This window comes from Equus caballus, chromosome 2 (genome assembly GCF_041296265.1).
Source record: "Equus caballus isolate H_3958 breed thoroughbred chromosome 2, TB-T2T, whole genome shotgun sequence".
Lineage (NCBI taxonomy): Eukaryota > Metazoa > Chordata > Mammalia > Perissodactyla > Equidae > Equus > Equus caballus.
Genome location: NC_091685.1, coordinates 118,015,693 through 118,031,239, shown reverse-complemented (window position 1 = coordinate 118,031,239; position 15,547 = coordinate 118,015,693).

Below are 15,547 nucleotides of genomic sequence, written 5' to 3'. Positions count from 1 at the left end.
GGTGGTTAAAAGTTTTGCCCAAAATTATATTGCCTTAAATAAAAGACCTAGATAAACCCAGGTTTGTATAACAATCACAAGCCAACATCCAGGAGTCACGGTGAAGGCCTGGAGATCCCACCATTTGAAGTGGTAGGAAGACATGAACAAGGCAGACGAATTACCTGCAGTTTTATATTTTACTGCCCTACATAAAGAACTTTCATTTTTAGTGAAGACACAATGCATTTCAGATCATTATTTTCAATAGCTCAACAGTTTAATAGATTTTGTGTTCACCTATTGGGGTTAAGGTTACGATTCCTCCAGGCCTAATATGAGAAGTTTCCTGTTATAATCACAGAATCAAATCTGTGTGAGCCTCACAAGATTAATTTGTACACACATTTCCAGAGTTATTTTCTGAGATTTACGTTCTGAAGATCTATGTGGCAGTAATCTTATTTAACGTGAAAGAACTACCTGCTTCTTTTTAGTTTAAATTTAAAAATAGATTAATAATAAAATATGCTGTGATAGAAACACAAAGATAGAAGGAGAAATATTTATAGGCTAGCACAGTAGAACAATGATCTCCAAGTCTAGTAGAAATAACATTGGCTGGAGTGGGGAAAATATTTGACCTTCTATTTATATTTAATTTTTTCATAAATTGAGAAACAAATTAGTCTTTTCTATTCCTTAATATGTGGATTGATGTGGGAGCCTTCGTCTGCTCTGCAAGTCAGATCCTTTCATTGTTCCCACATCCCTAAAACACGCAGGATGTCCTCACATGTGGAAGGTATCGTTCTTACTTTTTGGTCTTGTATAAAATTTGCTAAGTATTGAAAACTTTCTGTTCCTATTAGATGTATTCATAGATAATACTATATCATGTAAATTGTGCTAATCCTAAAAAAATAAACAAATATCATAAAAAAGATCCCTTCAATAAAATCGTCATGTATGTAACTCTGATAGTGCATGTATAAAGAAAAAAGCATTAAGGAAATGACAGAGCTGACACCTCCCAAGATTAGCCCTTTTTCAGCCACAAGAAAGTAAAATGCATGGTGATTTAATTGAATAAAATATGTTCAATCACATTATTCTCATAAAACAATGTTCTTATTAATCATATTTTTACTGAGAGCAAAAATGATTTCTGTACCATTATTAATAAGCTAGAATTAATTATTTGAAATAGTATATTTTGTATATTTTTGTCTTTGCCACCTATTTTTATCTTTCTAATTTTCTGTATGTTTTAAGATGCAGACAGTACATGAGTACAGTTGCAAATAGAAACTAAACAGGGGTACACATATCAGGGTGCATGCTCAAATTTGATGGGAGTGCCTGATCTGTCAAATTTGGAGAACCTCGCTTAGACAATCTTAAGAATGCAGAAACACAAAAGAACAATTTGTAGTTTGCATTTTCATGAACCAAGGGTTAATTCATTAGTGTGATCTTGCCCAAGGTTACAGAACTATTACGCAGTGGATCCAGAATTTGAACCCAAGCAGTCTTACTCCAGAGCACAGGCTATTTCTCCCCTTTCTACCAGCACTTACCACATTTCCTAATTTACAAAAGTGTTTTGAGGTAGTATTCTGACTGCATGGACAGAAGAGTTCCTATATAGACTTATTTCTATTGTATGATGTAAAGCTTAATCAGAAGTTAGTGATGAAATGTTGTCTAATAGTATATCTTTTTATCTTCAGATGAGCCTTTTGTGCACAGAGCCCATAAGTTAATTAGGGGTGATTTCCTTTCTTCATATATATATGAAATGCTTTACAATACATAATGCATTCATTCATTTTCACACATTCAACAAGTACTTACTGAATATGTAATGTCTAAGAGCCAAGCTCTGTTATAGGTACAGATGAGAAAGGAGTAATCAAAATAAAGTCCCTGGTCTCAGGTAACTTCCTTTCTAATGTTGGACACCGTCTAGTCCATTCGGGCTGCTCTAACAAACTACCGTAGCCGGAATGTCTTAAACAACAAACATTATTTCCCATAGTCCTAGAGGCTTGGGGAGTCCAAGATCAAGGCACTAGAAGATTCAGTGTCTGGTGAGAGTCCACTTCCTGGTTCATAGACAGTCATCTTCTCGCTGTGTCCTCAGGTGGTTGAGAAAAAAGGAGGGAGCTCTCTGGGCGTCTTTCATAGCGACACTAATCCCATTCATGTGGGCTCTGCCCTCATGACCTATCACCTCCCTAGGTCCTCATCTCCTAACACCATCACATTGGGGGTGGGGATTTCAACATATGAATTTTGGGGAGACGCAAATATTCAGTCCATAACACACACTAACATTTACCATGTCAGGCACGGGAAGAAGGAATGAGCTAAATATAAACACAGATTTTTCTCTTCTTCAGTTCTTTCCATTTATGCTCTATGATTGACCCGACAAAAACAAGCTCTAAGCAGAGTTGAAAAAGAAGAGCTGTTTTTCATCAGCTCCATTTGCTTCCCTTTTGCAACCTCTCTTTATTCTCATTTGCCCCAATCCTTATCCAACCTGAACCCTTGAGCCTCTGGTCTGAAGGGCTGCCAAGGTCACTCATCATGTCACTCCCTTCTAGATCTCTCTCCCTGGCAGTGACAAATGCTCTGTGTGATTCTTGATTCCTTCCTGATTTTAAAATGTACCTCTCTGTCCTTCTCTCTTAAGATGATTCTGGATAATATTTTAACTTGATACATTGTTTTGATAAGAATGTTATGGGCTAAAAATGAATTAATAACTAACTACTAAGGAACATAGAATAATCATTCTACTAAATAATTCTATCTGAAGAATTTTGATATGCATTAGATTTGAATATAATGCTAGACTCTGCTCAGACTCTGTTCATAATTTACAGACTTTTGCATGTACAGCAAATCTGTCCCAGTAATTTCAAGGTGATCAGTCTCCTGGAAACCAAAGATGGACTCACCAGATGAGGAGTAGATTGAATAAGCAGGAGTTTGTCATCCACTGTTTGTGACAGAGTCACCAATGAAGGGCTGCTCTTAATTGCCAGATCAAGGATGCGAAGTGCAACACAACGTGGAAAAGTTATTCTAGCATAAACACATACAGGAAATATTCATGCAAGATTTAATCTTGCCATAGTGAAAGGCCTTAATACCTCATATATAGAAACCCTGAGGATAGAGCACCATGAGACTTTCTCCCAAATGCCCTGTGCCACCAGAGGGTGTTAATGTCTTCTCTGTTGCCGTCTCAACTTCCCCCGACACATGCAAACACACACACACAGTTTGGACCTTATCCAATAACAGAACTAGACAGGGCTGACTATTCAACAATCCCAAACACAAGCCAAGTATGAGACCTAATGGGAAGATGCAAGGTAATTAAAAGGATGAGGCGCTAAGGGAGACAGTCTGTGATGAAGGTGACTGCCAGAGGTTAGTGGGTGACCACATGAGGTGCTCCAAGAATTTAAACCTAAAACCATGTGCATTTTGGATAAAATTTAATAGAATAGAAAATCATTTCCATACTTCTACCCCTCTGTGGCCACAAACGCAAAGTAAAGGCTTACCTGTCTATGTCGGTTTTCCCGGCTGGTTCGCTCACATGATTATGGATTTTAATTCTCTTCTTTCTTCAATAAGGGCAAACGGGCTGGAAGCACAGGCAGCAGGGAAGCAGATGCTCCCATCCAAGCCTGTGAACTTGCATATATCTAAATCCATATCTGTATCTAAATCAAAATATCCATTATTCTGAAGGAAAGAATGTTCCACCATATCATTTAAGTTGTTAACAGAATGTGCCAATGAGGAAAAATGGACTTAGCACAAATTATAATTTAGTTTAGAAAATGCTTTCAAGTGAAGTGCACAGTACGCATAGTAATGATTTCACAGCTCGAGTCCTTTTGTGAGAACAGTATTTGAGATAAATTCTTTAACCAGAGAACCAGAATTATGCTATGCTGGAAATTTACCTCGTTGGTTTCCTTCCAAAATCTCCCACAGGGGATGTCACCTGGGTGGTGTTTCGGAAGTTCAAGTTATTTGGCAAGAATTCTTAAAAATTCTTAAAGGAAGATGAATTACTTTTGGAAAAAATGAAAGCCGTATGCAGGAGTCACATGGTAGAGTGGTAGATGGGCCAGAGAAGATGCGATTAGGAGGTACCCTCTTTTGTACCCTAGGCAGATGACTTGAAACCACTGGCCCTAAATCAGTTTGAAACCCCTGTGTTCTTTGTTACCCCAGGTGCTAAAAGCTAAAGTGTTTCTGAGTTTTTAAGAAGAGGCCAAAGTCTGGGGATGATAATTTTGAACCATGAAAAATGTATTAGGCAAATGCTTTAAGTGTGAAAATTGAGAAACAAAACATAGGTTTGTAGGGGAGGAAGAATAATTTTCCCCTTACCATTCCGATTTCTTGGCTGAGACCCCTGTAATAAAAGACAGCTTAACAAGAGAAAAACAAACAGCAGTTTATTAGCATGTACACCTCATGTGCACACGGGAGATACCCAGGGGAAAATGAGTAATTCAAAGAAGTGGCTTAGAATTCATGCTTAGGGGGCCAGTTGAGTGGTTAAGCCTGTGGGCTCCGCTTCAGTGGCCCAGGGTTTTGCCGTTTCGGATCCCAAGCGCAGACGTGGCACCACTCATCAGGCCACACTGAGGCGGCATCCCACATAGCACAACGAGAGGGACCTACAACTAGAATATACAACTATGCGCTGGGGGGCTTTGGGGAGAAGGAAAAGAAAGAAGATTGGCAACAGTTGATAGCTCAGGTGCCAATCTTTAAAAAAAATTCAGGCTTAAATACCATCTTAATAGGGAAAGGGAGGTAGGCCTTTTAGGGGAGAGTAAGTGATTTTTAGGAAAAATGACTGTGCCCTTAAAAGAATCAATGGAAGGTATGATGGTTTGTGACAGTTTGTCTGGCTGTGGCGTCGACTTCTAGTCTTGTCTCTTCCCTGGTTGATGAGACTCCCGGGGAGGAGATTGATGATGATTGAGTTCCTCTTGGAGGATCTGTCTTTAGGCAGATATGGGGAGTTCAGAGACAGCCTCTTCCTGCTTTCGCTGTTTTCCCAGTGCCTATAGCTCTAAATATCAATTTATGAAAGCAGTATATTTTGAGGTGGCATGTCCTGATCTCCTACAGTCATATTTTGGAGTGGCATATTCTGCTACCCTTCAGGTTCCAGAGAGTTTCCAGAACACTTCTCTGAAAGTGAGGTATGAGCTGAAAGTCAAGGATGTGTCAATCTTGGTGCATGATTCGATACTGGTTTTTGAGTAAGTCTTTGGAAGAATGGAAGGTGATAAGGACATGTATGCCAAGTTTTCATCACTCATTCTACTAGAGGGCTGAAAGATTTTGAATTAAGTAATGGGTTTATTAAAAATGTATGCAACGTAGAGGGGACCATGGAACTTGACCAGAAAACCGGTATAGTTCAAAGAATTGTTTGCGAGGAAGCATTTATTGCCAGAATCTGTAAATCAAAATCAATGATAAAATTAACTTGAGTGCCCTCTTAAATTTCTCACATAATGCAATTAACTTGGGTGGAGGAGAAGCTGAGAACACAGCAAATTTTTGAAGCCAAATAGATTGACGGGAGTGGTGACTCAGCACCAAGCTTGTGCCTTAGTGAGTAGAGCAAAACTTTTAGAAAGACAAGTCAGTGGGACTTGAGAACCTCCAAACTCCACCTTGGGAAGGGAGGTCAGGCATCAAGACAGAAGACTTTGTCTAAATTCCAGGCAAAGATGGTCCAGTTCTTGTCACCAACGTGAGTAAACTCATGTGGTCTCCAAGTACACACTGCCAGGTAATGGCATTTGTGTTGCAAATTATGGGGAATGTTTAGAGCAATCTCCAAAAGAGCGTATGGCCCTTGCCTGGGTCTTGCAGATCACTGGTTCAGCCTCACTTCACAGCTCTGTGACCCCACCCCAACTCCACTCTACCCTCAAGGTTCCTTCCCCATGGATTGGTAGAATGTGCTGATTCAGACAAAGTGAGTACTTTGTCAATTTATGGGGAACATACCAAGTCACTATAAATTTTTCAGTAATTTTATCAGTATATCTCACCAATTTCTCCTGACAAAACTTGCTAAGGTCCAGCCTCTGTGGCTTGAATGCAAAGATAAAAGTACAATAGTTGATTGTGGTTAGCATGGAATTTCCTGGGAAGGTTTTGAGGGTGGTGGAATGAATGCTGAATACTTTTGTGGGGTATGACTTTGAAAGCCTTCCTGAAGTAGATACATATTCATTAGTACCAGTTTCTTTCAAGAGTTTGCACACTACTATCACAAACTAGTTATGAGAAGAATTTAGCCACACTCCCAAAATACTCCAGCAATGCTAAGACATACCATATCTAGATGTAGGAAAACAAAGGGAATCCATTTGCAACTCAATAGCCAATGGCTTGTAGCCAGCCTTTCCCACTCAGGGGCCCAAGGAACTGAGTATGAACAACTTTAACTTCATGGTTTGCCAGCTCCTGAGCCACAGAATTTTCTCTCCATGAGGGAACACGTGCTGTGCAAAAGAGGAGTGTCATCAAATAATACAAAACCTTGAATCCACGCAGGAAAGTTCAAAGATCAATTATTTACAAAGAGATCAGTAATTTGAGATTTTTTAAAATAAATATCCATAACAGCTAATTCTCCAAGTTGGTGTTTTTGTTCATTCTTGATGATAAAAGAAATCCAGAAATTCAGAGAAGCAGGGATGGGTGTGTTATATACTTAAAACAAACAAAACAAAAGAACTAATAAAGATAAATACAATGCAAATGGAAAGGTTATTTGGGGCACCCTAAGCAAATAAAAACTAGTGGCCCATGTCTTACAGAGTTTTCTCTAGAAGCAAAGCCTGAGATGACAACTCTTGTTCAAATAATTTATTAAGAAATTGCTCTCAAGAGAAAAGGATCTAGGAATACAAATTTGAGTAAACAAAAAAAAAGCCCAAGCAAGAACATGTCCTTAGGTGGAAACTAGCTTTAGTCAGATCCCACAGGAAAGCTCTGGAACAGCTCTTGAGATCACAAGCTCAATCTTACCTTAAGGAGAGAGGGGGTAAGAAGGACATAGCCAACTGATCAAGGTTGCTCCTATTTAGCCAAGAACAATTCTCTGGAAAAGGAGAACCTATTCATTATTGTCAGCCAACCCTCACATCACCGGAGGGCTGGGTGCACTAGCTGGCAAAGGAGATCCCGGCAGAGCACCAATTGTATCCATGATTCTTCACCCCTTGTCTACATGCTTCTCGTGTTAAGTTCACTCCATCCGGGAAGAGTGTCTCCAGGACTATCACTAGTCACAATTCCTGGGGAAACTTCAGAGGAGAGTTAGTAGGTTGAACTATGGTTCCTAAGGCTTTAGGTGGTCCTGAGATAATAACCGATAGTCAACACGGCACGTTCTAGCTTCCCTTCCCCTTTGGCTGGTACTATGTGACTTGCTTGTTGGGTGAATCCAGACCCTCACCACTCATCATGAGGTCCTGGGTACTATGTCCTTATCAGGATGTAGTTTTAGAACCTGCCTATTTCCAGTTTCCACTGGGCCTAAGGGACCAAGAGATAGCCTAGGAGATCACTTTAGTGCCCAAAATACTCCTGCTTGTCACTCTTATTTAGTAGCAGCCCTACCTCCTATTGATGACTAGGTCTAATATCATGCCAGTAAAGTAACTCTTTTCTCTACTCACTTTCTTCCCGGCACAAGAAGTCCCAAGTGACAAGGCAGCAGCAGGAGACACTAAGGTGGCTGCCTATGATCCCTGCCAACTGTGTTCACGTGTTTGTGTAAATTTCTCTCCTTGGGTGTGAATGGGGCCTGTGATTTGCTTTTAACTAACAGAATATACTGAAGTATTGGCTGTGTTTTTGTTTTCTAGGGCTGATACAACACATTACCGTAAACTGGATGGCTTAAAACAGCAGGAATTTATTCTCTCACAGTTATAGAGTCTAAAAATCCAACAGCAAGGTGTTGGCAGAGCCATGGTCCCTCTTAGGCTCTAAGGAAGAATTCTTCCTTGCCTCTTCTTGGCTTCTAGTGGTTGCCAGCAACCCCTGGCATTTGTAGGCTTGTAGCTGCATCACTCTAATCTCCGCCTCCGTCATCACATGCCCTTCTTCTTTATATGTGTCTTCACATGACCTTCCCATAAGGACACAGTTATTGGATTTAGGACCTACCCATATCCAGCATGACTTCATCTTAACTTACTGCATCTGCAAAGACCCTATTTCCAAATAAGGTTATACTCTGAGATTCCAAGTAGACATGAATTGGGGAGGGGCACTATTCAACCCAGAACAGTTGTCATTTCCATGATTATGCTAGAGAGATTATGCTCCTTGATGGCTTGATGAAGTAAGCAGCCATTTTGGAGAAGCCCAGGTGTCAGGAAACTGTGCGCAGCCTCTAGGAACTGTGGGAGGCTTCTAAGAGCTAAAGACTGTCTCTAGCTGACAGCCAGCAAGAAGCTGAGGACCTGAGTCCTACAACCACAAGGAAATGGATTCTCCCAACAACTTTAGTGAATGTTATGGTTGAATCGTGTTCCCCAAAAAGGATATGTTGAAGCCCTAACCGTCAGCACCCCAGAATGTGATGTCATTTGGAAATAAGGCTATTGCAGATGTAATAGTTAAGATAAGGTCATGCTAGAGTAGGGTAGGCCCTTAATTCAATTTGACTGATGTCCTGAGAAGAAGAGAAGAGAGACACGCAGGGAGAAGATGGCCATGTGAGGACAGAGGCAGAATTTGGAGTGATTCATCTACAAAACAAGGAATGCCGAGGATTGCCAGGAAACACCAGAAGCTAGAAGAGGCAAAGAAGGATTGTCTTCTACAGGTTTCAGAGGGAGCACGCTCTGCTGCCACCTTGATTTCAGACTTCTAGCTTCCAGGACTGTGAGACAACACACTTCTGCTGTGTAAGCCACCCAGTGTGTATATTTTGTTATGCCAGCCTTAGGAAACGAATATAGTGAGCTTTGAAACACATTCTTCCCCAGGCAAGCCTCCAAATGAGGATGCAGCCTGGCTGAGACCTTGACTGAAGCCTTGTGAACTCTAAGCAGAGGACCCAGCTAACCCATGTGTAGACTCCTGACCACAGAAACTGTGAGATAATAAATGAATGCTGTTTGAAGTTGCTCAGTGTGTGGTAACTTGCTATGCAGCAATTCTGAACCTGCGTCTTCACCAATTGGAGATACTGTACCATATAATGGCCATTTTAAAAAATGCACATACTTCATTTTGAAGGTTAAAATCCCATTATTAAACCATGTTATCTCCAAGCTGGTGCCTCCACTATGTCTTCAAGAGTTGGCAACTTCTAGATAGTGTAGTTTGCGGTAGAACCAGCGGATCTCACGGTGCACCTTTGTCGTAGGGCAGGCCTCTTAGTCCACAGCAATGTTTTACAGGATCTTGTTGGAGGAACAGATCCTGAGAGCCCTTGCATAGTAGTTCTGGCTGAGAAACTAAGCAGGGAAAGCAAATCCATATGTGGAATATGTGTCAAACCTGGCCAGTATGAATCTTTGCCTTTCCAGAATAAAAAGGATCTGATATAATCAACTTGCCAGTAGCTGACTGATTAGTCTCCTTGGGGTATGGTACACTTTTGAGGGATCACTGTTGGTCTCTGTTTCTGGTAGATCAGATGTTCAGCAGTGGTATTATATGAGTCAGCCTTATCAAGAAGGAACCCATGCTGCTGGGCCTGTGCTTTGCATCCATCCCTGCCTCCATGTCCACTCTGGCCATGAGCTCTTAAAGGAACTGGCATGCTCCAGGACAGAGGCTGTGACATGAACTGGCCAAGTCCTTCTATCTACTTATCTCTTCCACAGTGAGCACCAATGTATCTATTCAGTTTTTCTTATTTTTGCTTTTATTATTTAGCCTGCATTCCTACGAGTTGCTTCTGTGCCTTCGTGGCTTAATGATCGGTCAATGATTTCAGCCTTAAGACTTCAACCTTTTGCCAGTTCCTCTTTGTGAGTTGGTGAACACATTCAAAATTGAAGCCAGCTACAAATCCTTCTGAAGAATATGGACAGCTAATGTGTTGCCCATCTTTATCTAGTAGACTCAGTCAAGCAGACCCATTTCTTTGAGCCTTTAGAGTCCTTCTTCCACATTTTGCCTACAGCAGTCTGGTATCTCTACTTCATTTACTGCAGGCCATTGCTTTCAAGAGCCTTCTTGCAGCATATTGGAATCAAATCCTGGAGCTCTGCCTAAAATGTAAAGTCTCCATATTGACAAACTCTCCCGTATCTAGCTTCCTCTTGACCCAACAGCTCATGTATACACTCTCAGGCATTCTCTTCTGGTTCATCCCAATGCATAGTGCCTGACTTTTGAGAACCCTCATGCCAGTTAGTCATTGTCTGTAATCTACAGTGAGCATGAGCATAGCCTCCTGAGTGAGGTGGCTTCTATTTGGGTGAGATTAATTCTTTCAAGAAGGAGGCAGCTGACATCATTACACTTGGCTGATGAGTGCATCTGAGAAAATGGCACCTGGGCGGAGCACCAACAGCATTCACTTTATCCTCTGCCCACTGGGGAAGCTTGCAGGGAGCTGCATGGGGTTCAGACACTCCCCAATCCCCACTCTGCTGTGTACTGTGAATGCTCCAGAATCATTATTTGAAATTGAAGTTTTGAACTGTTTGTGCATTCTGGATTCCATGTTTGTGCTTACTATTACAAACACTGAGGCTGTGTTAAGACAAACTGCACCACACCTCCTTGCATATTGTGTCATATTGAGAGAGTTGTCTTTTTCTGTTTTTAAAATATCTAAATTGCCTTTCATTTGTCCTATCTAAGGCCAGAAAATTCCCACTGAAAAGTAATCCCTTTCTGACGTACAGAGTAGAAGCCACCTTACAGAGTAGCCCAAGATGTAAGTTGATTGGTTATTTGAAATTGTTATTTGAAGTAACAAAAAAGAAAGGATATGTAAATCTCTTAAACATTTTATTTTGGTTTAAAACATATAAATGTACATTTATTTGCCAATTTGGGAATAAGACCTTTCCTTTTAGTGTGGGGTCTGTGTCTGTCTCTCACACGCAAAATACATCCAGTTCTATGTTCTCAAAAATAGAATGATGAGAGTTCTAATTCAGAAATTCCTATATTTTATAAATTTTCCAAGCCTTTAGAGTTGCCTGTCCACTTTAATTGAGCAGCAACTTTTTTAGCAACTCATTATTATTGACACTTCAAAAGCATTTATAGCAACAACCCTTTTCCATTATATACTTGCTCATTTGTTTATGCAATATTTAGTTGAATTACATAATTACAGTGATAATTATAGTGATGTAATGGTTCTTGGGAAAAGTGCAACTCACCCTTGGTAAACACGTGATTCAACCGATAAAAGCAATAGAGCACAGCATAGCAGAGATCAGGCTCCTGGCCAAATGTATTCACCAAGTCAGCATTGTCTGCTAATCTGTACAGTACGTTATTTGGAGGTCAAGAGAGCATCTGTTGTACTCTTCTCTTTACCATCTTGGAAAACAAGGGGCATGTTCTGACCTGACATTTACATCCTGAGGTCCCATGTACACTAACAGGAACTCCTCCTCAGTGGAGACCTCCCCCAGTGTCTTCTTAACCTCACTTTCCTCAGAGTTACATTTTTCACATTTATTTATTTATTTATCTAGTTCGGTTCTGGAACATTTTTTTTTCATTCAAAACCTTATAAACAATCACAATAGATTAAAAAGAAAATTCTGATTAAAGAAGGGACTTTGCATCTCATTTATTTTAAGTCTCATTTGCCGAGGAAAGCGGCCACTGAGTTGTAGGGGAACCCTTTGATACCACAGCTCTAAAGGAAGCTTTATTTCATAATTCTTCAAGTTATATTATGCTGTTGCCTGTAGAATATTACTCTTTTTATAGACTCAAATCTCTTATACCAAAAGTGGGGGTTTTCTGTTTGTTTTTTGTTTAGTAAACTGTGAAAGGTGCGGGTTGGGGGATGACAGTTGTTAGAGATCTTCTTTGAGTAGAATGTAAAAATAACTAGAGAAGAAGTGCGAGTCTTTTTCGGGGTGAACGTTATATTGCTGTCTAAACCGTGTTCTTCTTTTAACTCTGTCCTTGAAAGCTCAATCTAATTGTCATAAAAGATAGTGGCTTCAAGACTTGGAATCTGTGCACTCTGGATCGTCAGTGTCCTTGAGATCTAAGACTAAGTGTGTTTTATAGCTTTACACTCTTCTTGCCATAGTTCTGACGGTAGCAAAATTGGAGTATTGCACCACATAATGAAGATAGTAAGGAAGGGCTATCTGTGAATTGCTGCTAAGGATTTGTTGGAGGAGCCAGCATTTGACAGAGGCTTCTGGACTTAGAATCAAGGAATTTTCAGCTATAAAGGGCTTTAAAATCACTGATTCCCCAGAGGTAGTAAGTGACGTGCACACAAGCTAGTAAATGGCAGAAACTATGATTTGTCTTAGGTCGTCTTTAGTGCTCCTTCCTCAAGGCAAAGGCCCTTCACCTTTTCTGTCGTCGTTGTTGTTCTTGGTCTCCTTTGTGAATGCCAGGAAAATAATGAGCCCAGTCCTTGAAAAAATAGACACACCCAAACATACATCGAAGTTTACCTATATCATCTGGCTGGGAATCTCAATTTACTTGCCCATGGATCAAGTTTGAGCATGACAGAAGAATTCCTTTATTCAAGGTGCCAGTGAGAGAGCAGAATATTGTAGATTCAGTCTATTTTTAGTGAGATCTACAGTGCTAAGATGTTCAAGGACAGCTTATTTTTCTACGTTAGAGAAAAGTCACGTATATTCTTGGTGATCCAAAGTTCACGTGGCCACAGGGATCAGCGATGCGGCACCACAAACAACGTAAGCAGCCCAGGGAGAAAATGGGAGAGTTAGCTAATTGTATTGTGACCAAGGTCAGCTGTTACCTAGGGATGGTATCTTAAAATTCTACCCACAAAGATACTCTAAAAAAAAGAGAAAAGTGCAGCATAACTTTCTAACAGATGAGTTTTAAAAAGTCATTACAAAGGAATAAAGGTTGAAAGATATATTTGCAACCTACATTTGACAATCCTTTAAGGAAGCTCTTGTGACCATGAAGGAAGTCATCAGATCAGAAGTACGGCAAGTCTGGTAAAAGATGACCAGGCAACAGGAAGTGATGACCACATTGTAGTATGAGGAAATAAGGCAAAATAATGGAAGATATAAAGAAAAACTAAAGCTGAAGGAAGACTCAAAACCACAATTCAAGAACATTTTCCTGACTTAAAAGAAAATTTTTATCTATAAATTGAAAAGGCACGTCATATACGCAGGAATATTCAGCCCAAATTCTTAACTTTGAAATATATTCTAGTAAAATCATTGGCCTTTAGCATTAAAGAAAGAATACTTTGGACATCCAGGTGAAAAGAATAAGTCACTTATAAAGGAAAATAAATCAGGCAGGCATTACACTTTTTCCCAGCAACAATCAGTGCCAGAAGACAGTGGAGCGGCACCTACAGGAGATTTAAGAGAAGAAAGTATGAATCTAGGATTTCATGCCAAGCCAAGTTGTCTGTTACATGTTAGCACTGCACATGGCTTTGGACAGGAGAGAGCTCAGGGATTGTTATTGACAGGAGCCTTTCCTGAGGAAACTGGAGAACAAGTTCTCTCTTTCAACACGAAATATTTCATTTCACTCTCTGCTGCTGTGCATGGTTTCTGAAGATAAGTTCGCTGTGATTCTTATCCTTGCTTCTGTATGGGTAATGTGGTTTTTCTTCTTTGGTTTCCTTCAAGATTTTAGTTGTTGTCTTGCATTTTCTGCAGTTTGAATATAATATTCCTAGGTGAAGATTTTGGGTATTTATACTGCTTACTGTCCATTAAGCTTCCTGGATCTGTGGTTTGTCTATCAGTAATTTCGGAAAATTCCCAATCATTATTGCTTCAAACATTTATTCTGTTCCGATTTCTATTTTTCTGGCATTATCATCACACATATGTTACATCTTTTGCAATTCTCCCATAGTTCTCAGATGTTCTATTCCATCTTTTTCATTCTTTCTCTCTTTACATTTAAGTTTTGGAGGTTTCTATTGACATTTAGTCAAGTTCGCTGGTTCTTTCGTTGGTCACGTCTAGTCTACTGAGTAGTCTTCATTTCTGTTACAGTGTTTTTGCTTTCTAGCATTTCCATTGATTCTTTCTTAGAGCTTCCATGTCACTGCTTACATTACTCATCTGTTCTTGAGTGCTGTCCACTTTTCCCATTAGTGACCTTAGCATATTGCTTATAGTTATTTTACATTCCCAGTCCAATAATTCCAACATCTCTGCCATATCTGAGCCTGGTTCTAATGCTTCCTCTATCTCTTTAAACTGTGTTTTTCATCTCTTAGTATGCATTGTAATTTTCTGGTGAAAGCCAGAAAAGATGTACTGGGTAAAAGGAACTGAGATAAATAGGCCTTATATGCTTTATATCTATGTGGCTAAGAGTTAGGATGGGTTTAATGTCTGCTGTAGCTATAGGTGTCAGAGGCTAAAATGTCCTCTGGTGTCCTTGTTTTTATCTGTCGTTATCTGGAGATTTCCTTAGAGACTTCTTCTTAAATAAAGTCTGAGACATGCAGATCTTTTGGTTGTATCCACCGTTGTTATACATGAGCCTGCAGTACTGGGTCCAGCAGAGCTTACTGCTCCTGGGCTTTTCCTCTGGTAAGCCATGATTCTCTGCATCTACCTGTCTGAATCTCCAATTTTTGAGGTAGTAGTTTGCCATGTGACCTCAATTCTCTGATGGAACTAAGAAGAGTTGCTGATCCTCAGTTTGTTTAGCTTTTTTCTTGTGAGGATGGCGGTGACAACTTCCAAGCTCCTTCCGTGCTGGACTAGCAACCAGTAGACAAGCTCTCTCAAAAGAAGGAATAACCAGGGAAATTTGGACAAAGAACTGGTTGTGATCATTGAATACATATATTCAGATCCAAGAACATTATAGGAATGATACAACCATCAAAACTGGGGAAAGATAACAGTAACATAAGCATGACAATTGCTTCAACTGTAATAGCTTAGAGACAAAGGTAACATTTAAAGCTGAAAATTTATTTAGCAAGAACATAAATATATATATTTAACAATAGAAATAAACATGTATTCAACAATAGAAGTATAAATACCAAGAAAAATCATACAACTAGCTAAAATTGGGTGGAAATGGAGAAATAAATAGCCACCTTTAAAGAAAGCGTAGAATACGGTTATTGCAAAAAGGTAGGATTTGAATTAAAGGTAACCACTAGAGTTAAGATACAAACCTTCCTAAATATCAAAAATACTCCTTTTTAAAAAGATAGTGTGAGAATGGCCCTGTGGCCCAGTGGTTGGGTTTGTGTGCTCCGCTTCAGCGGCCCGTGGTTTCGCCAGTTAGGATCCTGGATGCTGACATGGCACCGCTCAACAAGCTATGC